General features: G+C 35.0%; 1 pseudogene across 1 annotated transcript; it reads right to left on the reverse strand.

The window, feature by feature from the left end:
* Positions 1–12,241: 12,241 nt before the first annotated feature.
* LOC149239385 (WAT1-related protein At5g07050-like) lies at positions 12,242–14,586 on the reverse strand (annotated as a pseudogene). The gene is made up of 7 exons (XR_016246441.1): positions 14,237–14,586; positions 14,088–14,150; positions 13,843–13,959; positions 13,492–13,738; positions 13,234–13,392; positions 12,951–13,102; positions 12,242–12,844 (listed from the first exon to the last, which is right to left on the reverse strand). The product of XR_016246441.1 is annotated as a WAT1-related protein At5g07050-like (transcript).
* Between the last annotated feature and the right edge of the window lie 283 nt (positions 14,587–14,869).

Below are 14,869 nucleotides of genomic sequence, written 5' to 3' on the forward strand. Positions count from 1 at the left end.
TAAAAGTTGTTGGTAAATAGTATTTTGTAAGACCCTAGTTGGTACTTGGAAACCTTAGTCAGGAGAGAAAACTTAACCCCTGTCTATTTTTTCCCTCATAGAAACCCTAGCTTTTGGATTCTAAGGTTTGTGGGTAGTCTAGGGTGTATGGAAAACCCTTGCAAGGGAAAACCTGAATGAGAATTTGGGTTCAAATCCTAGGGATGAAATTTCATAGGTAAATATCAAGAAGCTTAGGGTTTGGATCTGAAAACTCTAGGAATTCTCCCTTTATAAGAGGTCATGAGATCTCTATATTATCAAAATTATAATCATGCTCTTGTACTTGTATATTTTGCTTTGTGGTACTAGGTGATGATCAATGAAGTTACATAATGAAGGAAGAAAAATGATAAGGATCACTAAGAGAAGTTGATATTATGCCATAAAGGTCATGATGAATGGAGGGAACTATAAAGACCATTGAGAAACTAATGCTATCAAAGTTCATTGCAGGAAAAATGGTAACTTGGTAATTTCAAGTTGAATCCTTGGGCATACTAATGCATAAAGTTAGACTCAGCTGGAGATGGACGATGGGGAGTTGATTCTTTAGAAAATAATCATGGAGAGGTAATTCTAATGTTAATATCCATTATTGGTTATCTAGTTGACATATTGTTTTTTCTACTTGGAAAGATGTTGTAAGCGTACTTGATTATAGTTTAGACAAGTTCAATTGTGTGGATATTAAGGGAAATGTCAACATCAGGTACCTAGCATCCATGAAGATCAACATGTGCTCATGTTGGGATTGGAAAGTAGTAATGTAATAAGATAACCTGAAGGTCTAGAAGGAAATTCACTTTCATACGGAAGTTATGGTAAGTGCGAGGTTTTGGAAGGTTTAATAGAATTCCTTCATTGATAAAGTTGAGATGAAAGTGATGTGTAAGATGGATGATCTAGAACCTATCATAAGAAGATGGCTTTGTGATCCATGAAAGCAAGAAATATTTATACAATGATATGCACAAGAAACAGGGAGCCATGCAAGCTATAAAGAACTAATAGTTGGTGCTTTTATGAAAGACAAGAAGACGACTTGTGGTTGTGAATTCTAGATTATCTTCTAGGTTAGAGGGAGTAAAAGGAGTATCCATGAATAGGAAAAGATATACTCTCTCATTTAAAAGAGAATAGGGATGTCCTCCCTGATTGAGAGGGAGTATGATTGGACACTAGCTCTCATTTTGTCATGTACTAGTTCGGGACTAACAACCATTAGTCTAGTGCATGCATCACGGATAGGGAGAATGATGACTTGATTTGTTCTCCTTGTGTCAGTTACTATAATGGATTAGGATTGATGTCGTAATTCAAGTACATGGACATGGATAAGGAGAATTGTGGATTGAATAGGAATCTTTGTCATATTTTCTTAGAGTCATGGAATGTGATGGATTACAATGAAAATACCAAGTCACATGGACTTGGATAAGAATGTTTTGGTGGTAGGATTACTTCAGGTATCCTAGATAGAGTATGTAATATGATAAGGCGATATGGTGTTCTATGGAATTCCTCCCAACTAATGTTATGAGAATTAGAGTGTACATGTCAAGGCATTGTGTATTGTAACAATGTTGACTATGATGATTGATGCTTATCAATATGGATCCCTTCTTATGAGAATATTTCAACTTGAGATATAACTATTGATTCATTATGAATACCTCCCTAGTTAAGAGGGAGTGTTGAAAAAGTAACTAGGTTTGGTCTTCATAAGTATCTTTGTACTAATATATGATGTAAAGAGGAAAGAAAAAATATTTATTTTCTTAAGAAGCATGGGTTCCGTGCTTGATAGGCCAAGGCATCCATTGTATGCCTTTATGATTTGTTATGAGTCAAAAGGATCTCAATATATTATCTAAGAAGTCAATTAAGAACTCTCGTTACAAATCTAATATGCACTACAAATAAAGTTGTAAGTCAACCTTAAGATGCATTACAAGATGAACTATGAAAGCACAAGAAATTTGGCCTAAAGACTCTACTAGACAACCTGAAGAAGGCTCTACAAGTCGGCCTACAAAACTCTATTTGTGTCGTCGTAATATTGATCATGTCAGCCTCATCAACATGCCTATTTGACACATAGAAACCAATACATATTAGAGCCTACTTGGATTCATTTAGAGACATCCATCTGCAGTTTGATCTCTCAAGAAAGAAGCATATAAAAGCAAGGAACTCAAAACCTTATAGAAGTTTTCTCCTAGCTGAATGTGATAGAAGTCTGATTGGAGGCACTGTGGTACCAAAAAAATATGAGAACTATAGGAAGGTTATCACAGAGGTCCGATAATTGTAAAAAGGAGGCATATAGGTCATTACAAAGGTCCAAGAATTGCAACAAGGTTATCACAAAGTTATGAAAGTTGTAGTAGGAGACATATCAAAGAACTGAAAGTTCCGGTAAGTGACATAATGTTATCTCACAGATTTGAAAGTTGTGTTTCCAGAAATCCAAGATTACATCCAAACTTTTGAAGCTTGAAGAAGGTGGAATCTTGTTGTTTGACTCGTGAGGACTTTAGAAGAAATCTTCAAGAGATGACTTGTAGCTAGAAGGTGGATTGACTAGGTGATTCGGTCTTGATAAATCTCATTTTGATTTGATTCTATAAGAAGGAGATTGTTATGGTCTTCTCCAAGAAGTGGGGTTTTTCCCTCCCATGGTGTCTTACCTCTTGTATTTACATTTTTGGTAATTTCTTGATGAGAAAGAACTAAATTAACTAATAAGAAGAACACAAGTGAGGTTTTTACTTGGGGTGAAGCTTACATTTGGTGTCTTATCTCTTGTTTTTACATTGTTGGTAATTGCTTGATGAGAAAGAACTAAATTAACTAATAATAAGAAAACAAACTTCACCAGTAATTATCAAGGAAAGGAAAATCATCGTTAACCTACATATACCTTGATTTTCCAATAGGTACTACAATACAGGTTGATCAAATGTTGCAGGTTAGAAAAAAAATCAAAAACATGAAACTCATTTACCTCTCATCAATTTTGTTTTTAGGGGGTGAAAGTGATTTCCAAGAACCTATCCACTACCAAACGGTGATCATTTATTGAAGGATTTGATTATCATATATATTTTTAATGGTTTACCAATAAAAAATGTTAGTTTACGGATTTCTATTCATATTATTGTTGAATAAATTTAGGATATGATAGTTACATTACTTGAATGTTTTTAAATTAATTTGATAATATCTAATTTTATATGGATTTGTTTAATTATTAAGGGTAGCTAGATATTATTGGAAGTTTTCTTTTAGTATGTAGAATTTCAATTTTTACGTTAAATTTTAGTTTTCAAATTTTGTTACTAATATTACTATATTTTACTTTCTCATTTTCACTTATTATGTGATATTAATGTTATATTAATAAATTTGATACAATTTGTTTCTAATTATTTCTATATAATCTTACACAAGAAGTGACGCAGGGTAAAAAACCACTATACCCGCAATATGCATGTAAAAATGCATTATCTCATTCGTCCCAGGAATTTCTATGACCTGAATTGGTAAAACCTTCATAAGCTAAGGTTAAGGCCCTTCATTTAATCCTCATTCATATGAAGACATTTCTTTAGACTTTCTATAATCTAAATCTTCATCCATGTTTCTATTGGGACTCTATACTCAACCCTTCACCCTTTATGGTAACCTTGGTTAATCCCTTCGTGAAACCTTATAACTCAATAGAGTATGCCTTCCAAGCTCTTGACTTGTGATATGCGACAACCTTCCCCACCGTTGATTTCATTCACTAGATCAACGACTGTCGTAATATCACATTAAACCTTCATGTGCTTTCATCGCCTCTCGCATGCAACATGTGACAACACAGCCATACTTCAAATAACTTAAAGCCGCACCCATAACGTCCTCGGGTTCACTCTCCATAATTCCTTATTGCGATCTTTCTCCACTGTCATTCTTGTCCTCGATCTAATGGCTGATGTCTTTTCCCGATCAACAAAATAACCTGATGCTTTATGACCGCTAATCTAGATCCACTTGATATGATTATCCAAAACAATATCGGGTGGTTCATTTACGTGATATTTAAAGCTTTTCCTGACCTGCTGGGAATTATTAATGCTCAATCTATAGAAGTTTGGGTCCACCCTTTCCATTAACTCTCGATTTCTTTACGGCCCGATATCCATTGGATGACGGAGGTCATTAAATCCTACGGTCTGCGGCCCTTCAGCTAGCATGCAAGTTATAAACCTCTCAACCATTGTAGTTGACTATAATTTAAGTGCTAGCTTCTACGATCAACGACTAAGATTAATTGTGGGACTTCAACCATGATCAAAGGAATTTTTCTTCTTCTACCCCCGCAACGCTTTACTTTGGTTTTTTTCACTGTTTCTTTAATAACTTTCTCTGGTTTCGCTTCCTTTAGGGTTCTGGTCCTTCGCCAATCGGCCACAACTCTCTCCTTAATTTAACCCATTCGTGCCTTTATGCTCCTCCACCTTCTGAGAAACACTAAAGGCTTTCTTCTGTATTGTCCATGTGTACAAAGCCAAAACATAACTCTATGGTTCTCTCATTGAACCATTCACATACTAAAAATTCTACCCAACACTCCTTTTGTTGGAACTGTTATCTCTAATACAACTCTACCCACAATCACAACTATGGAGCTACCTCAACAACTTCTACCCAACTACAATTTGAAGTTGTTCTATTATGCTTCTCTATATTTTGACTCTGTTCTACATCTACAACATAATTTACGCAAAATCACTATAGCCACACAGATTATAATTCAATTACACAATACACATTGTTCAAAATCTGAATCAAGTTGTTTGTATTAATAAACGAGTATGTACACAAGAATCTCTCTCCCTGGCCTGATTTTCTGATCAATGGCCTTTCTTCTCTTGCTCGTAGGCTGACAATTTGACTCTTTGACTTAGTACCTACTCTCTAGCTACTGACTAACTACTGACTGACTAACCTGTTCTCCCCTTTTAGGCTTACCTTTATACAAAAAGGTTCTGTTGAACTAATTCTAGTTCAGATCCTTAATCTGCTGAACTAGCTCCTCAATATTCTCTATGTCCACTTTTAACTCTTACTTATCCCTAAGAGTCCTCTCTAGTTCCTCGAATCATAAGACCAATAAGAGTTACAATTGATTTCTGGCTCTCTCATAATCATTAATCACTCACGTTCTCCTACACTTGAGACCATTTACAAATATCTTCACACTTATCTAACTAATTCCTACTTTAACCACTCAAAACATTAATAATTACATACATAGGAATCCAACTTCCTTCAAAATACAAGACACCCTATGTCTACTAAAATACAATGATAGTTTCGAGTCAATGCTCCTGCATGAGACTCCGAAAGTAGAAAACGTTCATGATCTCCTAATCATGTGTCTTCATGTGTTTGATAGGAAACCTCCAAGGTCCCAAACCTTAGCTTGTAGTTGTCTGAATGATTTACACCTTTGTTGTTGTTGTATGTCAGTTGTCTTCTATTTCATGTTCCTCTCCTTTTCAATCAGTTTGAAGTTCTGATTGATCATTCTTCCTACTATTTTCAACCTCCTCCATATGGACTGCTTCATCATTAACTACCATAACTCTTCAATCTCCATCTCTAGCATATCCTTGGGCTGGTCCATATTCTGCCATTTACTACTACTTCTTTCTCTCTACTTTAGGTTATTGCTACTATCCACTAACTCTTCAAATTGGTGTTTATTATCTTCTCTTTGAAGTTATCAAATTGTTACTACCACACCCTTCATCCTTACCCTCTTTCATGATTATCTCTTTCTGCATTAAATCCTGACTTTCCAACATTCTCTCCAGTAATCTAAAATATTTGTTCCATGGATTAAATACTTCCACAAAATCTTCCTCTTTCAATTTTATTTGGCTGCTCCTCTATGAAAAATTTTCTCTAGCATCTACAACTAAAGCTGGACTCACAAAACAATTATTGAAATTAAAAACATAAGGCATCAGTGCCTCTTCTTCCTTTGGAAACATATCAGTATGCTGCTCTGATTTCTCCAACTCTATCAACACATTAGTATGCTAGTTTGAATTCTAAAAAAAAAATCATAAGTTTGTCAGCTATTCTCTCATCCACACCATCTACTTCAATCGTTTCTTCCTTCTCTTGTCCACTATAGTGAACTCCTTCCAATAAAATGTCAATTTGTTGAACTTTCATTACCATATCCTTTCCTTATGATTGTCATTCATGACAATCTCTTTTCTTCCTTTTTTTAGCAATCTATCTTGAGCATATATCCTCTGCTTTTCCAACTCCCTTCTTTGAAAGTCTAATTTTCCATATAACTCAATAATTTCAATTCGAGTAGAATTTGGAAATTTCACACAATTTTCCATACCTTCCTTTGTTATTGACAACTCATCAGATGTTCTTTCTCCCTTTGCTAAGTCTTTTGCATAAACTTCTTCTTTCTTAACATCTTTCAGTAGATGTCCTTCTTCTTCAATACATTTTCTCTTGCTATCCCTTTGTAGCCCTTCTTCCAAAGCTATCATTGTCTCATTATTTCCATTAATATTCTCCTACATTTGTTCTTCATCAATAACATTAATCAAATTAATTAGATTACCTCTCTGAGACAATATTCCTTCATTCTTCATCAGAATAAGGTCTTGATCTTCCATCTCTGTGAAAACTTCCATAGACTCTTCCTGTTGTATCCAGTAAAATTCTTCTTCTTTTGAGAAGTTTTCTTTGTCAACTTTTACTTCTAGATCTTCATCTATTCTAAAGATATCTTCAAAAGCTTTCCTTTCTCCTGCAATACCTGTAATCATACACAAACTGTCAGTTTTAAAAACATAAGACCTTGTGGTCTCACTTGATGCTTCAGTCATCATGTCTCCTTGTTGTTCTGAATCCTTCATATGATTCATAAGATCTTTCACAAATCTCCAGTCTTCATCTTCACCCAGAATTTCACCCTGCTCTGGTATACAAATGTACTCTTGCATTTCTAACTCAGCCTCTCTGAGTTCTTCCACTAGGCACTTCACTTGCCTCTATTGTAGCCTTTTCTATAATTTAGGCCATTTCACTGCCTTTTTTCTCAAGACCCAATTTTTTCTTTGGGTTTCCTCAAGTATCATCCTTAATACATTTAGTTGTTCTTTCATCTCAACAATCTCTTTTTCAATTTCCTCTTGAGTCATTCTCTTGCCATTTTCCTTGGAATCCTCCTTCTTCATTTGTTTTCTATTGTGGCTTTCCTCACAACCTTTGTTATCTCTGCTATGACTATCAGTTGTCATTTTCTTCTCTATCTTCATGAGTTCCTCACTCATTTACTATGAGCTACATTAAAGCCTCTACAACAACAAGTCCTCCCTGCTGCCACTTACCTCACCAAGTTTTCCTCTATACTTGTTCTTTTGGAAAGCACATGGTTCTCTATTCTCTATAACCTCTTTGAACACTTCTCTCTGTTCCTTCTAAGCTTTAACCCATCTGCACCTTTTAAGAACACAACTGTCCTCTTGTACTTCAATCACAAATGAAATACTAGGTTGTGACCACCTCTTCTTTCACTCAGAAAATCTTACTAGCTTTCTTCATCCTTCAGAAATTCTACCCACATCCTTTATGGAATTGCCTTTGTGAGCTGCAACAATATCTCTGTAGTAACAAGTCTCCTTCTTGCTACATATGCCTCACTAAGATTCTCTCCTCCGAACTCAGTCTTTTAGCATTTCTCTGGTTCTTTCCTCTGGAACCAATTGAGCGCTCCTTGCTCTAGGTTGCTACAATCTTCTCACCTTCCTTTGTTGTCATCTACATATCATTGTTATTCAGACCAAAGATCATTCCCAAGCTTTCAAAAGCTTGCTTCTCAGCTTCCTTCTGAGTACACCCTTATCCTCTCTGTCCAACCTTCAGTTGGATTCTTCAAGTTCACTACCACTGCATGGCTTCACAGGCACTCTCCATCCATTCTTCACATTTGAGGGAAGCTCCACTTTCCTTAGGAAGAAAAACATCATTGTCCTTTCCTTATGCTTCTGCAATCTCTTCTTAAGAGTATCACTTAATCTTATCTTATTTCATGTTTTCTACTTATCAGATTCAAATAGCGTGATCTCCTCTTTCTTTTGCAACGCCACTTGTATTCTGAACAATTCTGCTTTTAAAAGAGCTTTAACTAGCTTTGATACCACTTTGACACGGGGTAAAATCTCGCTATATGCATAGTATGCATGTAAAAATGCGTTATCTCATTCATCCCAGGAATTTCTATGACTTGAATTGGTCAAACCATCATAAGCCAAGGTTAAGGGCCTTCATTTAATCCTCATTCATGCGCAGACATTTCTTTAGAATTTCTGTAGTCTAAACCTTCATCCATCTCTCTATCAGGACTCTATACTCAACACTTCACCCTTTATGGTAACTTTGGTTAATCCCTTTGCGAAACCTTATAACTCAATAGAGTATGCCTTTAGAGATCTTGACTTACGATATGTGAGAACTTTCCCACCGTTGATTTCATTCACCAGATCAACGACTGCCACAATATCACATTAAACCTTCATGTGCTTTCATCGCCTCTCGTATGTGACATACAACAACACAGCCAGACTTCAAATAACTTAAAGCCACACCTATAACTTCCTCGTGTCCGCTCTCTACAATTCTTTATCTTGATCTTTCTCCACTGTCGATCTTGTCCTCGATCCGACGGCTAGTTTCCTTTCCCGATCAACAAACTAACCCGATGCTTTATGACCATTGATCTAGATATTCTTGATTTGACAGTCCAAAACAACATCGGGTGGTTCACTTACATGATGTTTAACGCTTTTCCGGACCCGATGGGAATTATAAACGCCCATTCTATAGATGTTTAGTTCGTCCTTGCCATTAATTCTTGATCTCTTTACGACTCGATATCCGTTGGATGACAGAGTTTGTTAAATCCTACGGTCTGCATCACTTCAACTAGCATGCGGGTTATCAACCTCTCAACCGCCATAGTTGACTATAATGTAAGTGTTGACTTCTATGAGATCAATTGTGGGACTTCAGCCATGATCAAAGGAATTTTTCCTCTTCTACCCCTACAACCCTTTACTTTGGTTTTTTTTTTTTTTTTCCATTTCTTCAATAACTTTTTGTGGTTTCACTTCCTTCAATGTTCAGGTCCTTCGTCATTCTGCCACAACTCTCTCCTTAATTTAACCCCATTCCTGCCTTTATGATTCTCCACCTTCCAAGAAACACTAAAGGTTTTCTTCTATACTGTCCATGTGTACAAAACCAAAACACAAACTCTATGGTTCTCTCATCGAACCATTCGCTGACTAACAATTCTATGCAACACTCCTTTTGTTGGAACTGTTATCTCTAATCCAACTCTACCCACAATCACAACTATGGAGCTGCCTCAACAACTTCTATCCAACCACAATTTGAAGTTGTTCTATTAAGCTTCTATTTAGTTCGACTCTATTCTGCACCTGCAACATAAGTTATGCAGAATCACTCTAGCCACACACAGATTATAATTCAATTACACAGTACACATTGTACAAACTCTAAATCAAGTTGTTTGTATTAATAAACAAGTATTTACACAAGAATCTATCTCCCTGGCCTGATTTTCTGATCAGTGGCATTTCTTCTCTTGCCCGTAAGCTTACAATTTGACTTTTTGACGAACTGGATACACTCTAGCTACTGACTAACTTGTTCTTGTGTTTTAGGCTTACCTTTATACAAAAAGGTTATGTTGAACTAATTCTAGTTCAGATCCTTAATCTGCTGAACTAACTCCTCGATATTCTCTAAGTCCACTTTTAACTCCTACTTATCCCTAAGAGTCCTCTTTAGTTCTTCGAATCATGAGACCAATAAGAGTTACAATTGATTTCCAACTCTCTCATCATCATTAATCACTCACGTTCTCCTACACTTGAGACCATTTACAAATATCTTCACACTTATCTAATTAATTCCTACTTTAACCACTCAAAACATTAATAATTACATACATAGGAATCCAACTTCCTTGAAAACACAAGACCCCCTATGTCTACTAAAATACAATGATAATTTTGAGTCAATGCTCCTGCATCAAGAAGTGACTATAATATCTTGGATGTGACAGATGCATGTATTTTTCTAATAATATTTAAATTTTGAAAAACAATATGTCTAAACAAGCCTAAGATATATACTTCTTAATTATTTTGTATCAAATAAAACTCAAATTCAAATTTAAATTTGAACTTGGTAACTATGCTTCTAGCACCTTCCTTGACCTTTTTAAAATTTCGTGTTTTCCCTAATTGCTATTTATCATAAATCAACAATGTGTTGAAAGCAAAATGAGACAAAATTCTATCAAAGCCATGGAGGTTTAATAGTTGAATAACAAGCTAAATCCTTTGCACTTTTATACAGATCACAGACCATCTAAAAATGAAATCACAATAGTAGAATGCAACCTGAGAAGTTAATGTGGTTGCTTGATGGATTCAAAGGTCCTAGAAGAAACTACAGAATGTGTGGTTAACATAAGACGCACTAAAAAAAGGGTTCTAGGAATATGGACATATAATGGACATATATTGGCATATGAAAATTCTACTGGGTTGAGTTTTGCTAGAAAAAAGGAAAGTATGAGGAATTTTTTCTCATGTTACATGAATTACAATTGTTCTCGAAAGCATTGGACCATGCCTAAGCCAAATAGAGGATCATCTTGGCCTACTGCTAAAGGTAACATCAAAGAACTATGCATAGTAAATATCTCATATAACTCCATGGTAGCTACACAATTAGGTTATAATGATCTACACACCAAATACTATTTTTTTTAATGAGACCTTTTTTATATAAATAGTTAGATACTTAAAAAAATTATGATTTTGTTACTCGTTTGTCTTCTAAGTCGAAAATCTAAACAAATTAAAAAATAGTGAATATGTATTTTACTGATGAATGAAATTTAATCTTAAGAAGTGTATTCTAGAATAAGAATTATACAATTTTAATTTAATTATCAAAAATTATTAGTTGTAATTGTTTGTATGGTATGGTTTACCTAATAAAATACTCTTAGTATTATAAACTTATCTCCGAAGTAGTTATTTTCATTGTTTATTCTTTATTACATTCATTAATTGAAAAAATGTCATATGAAGTGATTTATGGTATTTTCAGTATGTGGTATTGATAAACTATGGTACTAACAAATGGTATTGAAACAAAACCTATTTACAAATTCAAAATCTCCATAGGAAAGTAGAGCTCAATCTTAATATTGTTCCATTTTTTTAAATGTATGTATGTTTAATTCCTTCTATAATTAATAATAGTGATAACATTGTTATATAAAGTAATGATTAATTGATTTTTATGACTCTTCTAATTTTCACAACCTGAGAAAATTTCTAATAGTTTTATATGTAGTCTTTATACAATTTTGGAAATTTGTAAGATCAAAAAAAATTATATTATAAAATTTGGGGAGTCATCTTTGGAAAAATGAAAATTGGCCAATTTTTTTAGAAAAAATATAGAAAATTAGCTCACTTGCCAATATTAACCCCTAAAATTATCCATATTTAATAACCTTAAATATATATTAAAATAAATATTTTGATACTTATTGGAAATTAATATCTTTAACCTTTACCAATCCTTTAAATTAAAAAATTAGTGTAATATAAAAATATTATTGTATAAAAAAAAATTCTTTTATGTTACATTTAAATTATAATTTATTTAAATACTATTTTTGTATAAATATTTAATTATATATTTAATATATTAAATGAAATAAATTTTAACTTTTCTTTAAATTTAATAATCCAATTTTAATATTGGTAAGGTGATTATGAAACAATTTTATCATTCTGGAAAAAAAAAATGATATTTAAATAATCTCATGTAAAATGAGAGCATCTTGTTAGCCACAACCATCTTATCTATTTATTCGTTTTAGAGTCTAGACCTCTTAGCCATGCATATCTGTTTGGTTATTGCAAACTCTTACAGGTTTGAACCCATGAGCAAGTTAAATGAAATATTTCAACCATTAATATTTATATGTGTACTGCATATGGTATTTTATTGGGTTTAAAATAGTGAAAACGGTAGTGACTAAAGATGATCGGTATATCGAATCCTCATTTTATTTTATTAAAGTTTCATATCACTCCACCGGAAAGTCTAACACCTTTCCAGAACGAGATGGATTTCCGGACGAGTTATCTCATTTCCCTACCACTAATTACATCACAGCCGGCATAGATACATCTCTCTTCTCATCTCAGACAACGATGAAAACGGTAATATTGAACCGCCGTTCTGAGAGGTATAACCTAAAAGCCAACAAACTAATACTAATACAGCGCGATGAACAAAACAGTGATCCTATTTTACTTTCAAAACCCCTTTGTTGGAATACGATGGTGAGGAGGACCATGGAACTCCACGCCTCTCCGGCTGCCCAGTTCGGCGTTTACATTTCTGGATTATTGTTTTCTGTGATAGAAATGGCCGTATGCCCAGTATTGATTTGAGAGCTTCAGATCCCTCACACACTGGCGTATTGGAAGCGGCTTCTATATCAACCGCCTTATTTTGATTTTCAGGGAGCATTACCTGAGAATTGAAAAGCAGTTCGGAGCCACTTTTACCGGTTGACATCTTGCTATCCTTCACCTTTCCCCACAGAACAGCATATAACCCTATTGCAATCAGAACTCCTCCCACCACACTGTATTCAATTCATAAGTTCAGTTAGACACTTGAACCACCGTATTTCCTCACATTGTTAATCTCGAATTCAATTTGATGGGTTTTAAACGAATTCAGAAACGAACCTGCCCAAAAAGATGCTTTCAGAGAGAATGATAGACCCCATAATTGCCACAATTATCATCATCAATGGGCTGAATGCTGTGGCAAACACAGGTCCTTTTGCGCGCATGCACAACCCTTGTACGTAATATGCTATTGCTGATGCCACCACTCCCTGCACCCAAAAATAGCAAGTGTTGTACTCTGTAATTTAACTTCATATCCCGTTTTCAATTTTTGAATTCAAGCCTGAAGAAAAACATTTAACGTTCTTCCCTCGTTGAAAAAAAAAAGAGGCAAACTTACAGAATAGACTGCAGTGAGAAGGTTGATGTCCCATCCTAAAGCCCACTGGGAAGGATCACGTACGACAGCTAAGCTAAGAACTGTTGCCTGTATTGTCCCCATAAAACATATTAAGGTGGCAAGGGATAGTTGAGCAGAATATTTCTTCAGTACTGCAGCCTGCACATCAAAAATATAGTTAATTAAAGTTGTAATTTCAAGATGATTAATCATACATATATATTTGGAGAAACAAACATGTAAAAAATAAATGATCACCTGCAGGATGAACAGGCTGACCAAGCAAGAGTGGCAGCAATTATCAGAAGGGAACCCATTATCCACTCTTTATTATCATTTGCTGAAGCTGTTGTGGAGGATGTCTCGGGATTGATGATGTGGAGACCAAAGCATGGGAACAATAGGGCCTTTGTACAACGTCATCAACATTGCTCCCCCGACGCACACAATCGTTCCCACTATCTTTGCTTGACTGCGTAGGTTTTTTATATTCACCCTCTCCATCCTAGAGCAATAAAGATTTTCCATCAACACCACAAAATAAAGTAAGTGATTGCAATGTGTACCCCTAGATTATGTCACTAGAAGGGAACAATGTGATTTGGTTACCTGAATATGAGAGCCATCACGAAAGTCATAGCGGGGAGAACATTACTCAATGCACATGCATATGTTGGAGATGTTAATTTCAGACCCAGGTAGTAGAAATTTTGGTCGATTACAGGCCTGCAGACATGCATTCAAGGAATCCATAGTTGAATTAAAATACTCGTCAACAATTGGCAATCAGAAATTGAATGAAGGGGATGATCTCAAGAGACACAGTAGGCATGAAATTGTGAAATAATACATACCCTAATAAACCCAGTACAAAAATTTGCCAGAATATTGGAAAGGTGAGTTTGGGTCGCACTTTCCTGCAATTATAATTAATACATTAGCTGGACTTAACTAAATTGCAAATTCTGAATTGGGATTACAAGCATAAATAAAGTAGATTTACCTTTCAATGAAGAAGGCAAAAGGTGCAAGCACAACCGTAGCAGCGGCGTGTCTATACACTACAAGCACAAAGTGGTTCATCCCTCTATTAAGAGAAACTTTCGTGATAATATTCATCCCTGCATATCCAAACTGTAGGGATATCATTGCTACATAGGGTTTTGATTGCGCAATTAACTTTTCCATTGATAACAAATTTGCAACAATCTCCAAAACACGCTTCCCTACGTTATCAACAGTTGTGAATGCAGAGTGAGGATTGAAACTTCTCCTCTCCTCCTCTAAGCACTCGCAAGTAATTAGCTTTCAGGACAGCGCAGGCTTAATACTCCACACTCTCTGCACTCATATTTATAGTAGAAAAAAAGCTAGTTGGGTATGACCTGCTTATCCAGAGTACCGACATAACTTTCGCAATAACACTAAGTACGGTCAGGAGTCAGTAATTCGTGAATGGCAAACGCATGGTATCTTATTCGATTTTCTGCGAAATTTAATGTTATCCACGGAATGAGAAACACTGTTTTGAAAAAAATAATAAAGCAGTGGATGATGAGTAAGTAAAGTAAAGTAATGAACGAAGCAAAACGAAGATATGTGCAGACTGACGTGTAGAGGAGTAGTGTTGGAACAT

Source organism: Pinus tabuliformis, chromosome 8 (genome assembly GCF_031772625.1).
Source record: "Pinus tabuliformis cultivar Carrire ecotype Pingquan chromosome 8, CPIR1, whole genome shotgun sequence".
In the NCBI taxonomy this organism is placed as follows: domain Eukaryota; kingdom Viridiplantae; phylum Streptophyta; class Pinopsida; order Pinales; family Pinaceae; genus Pinus; species Pinus tabuliformis.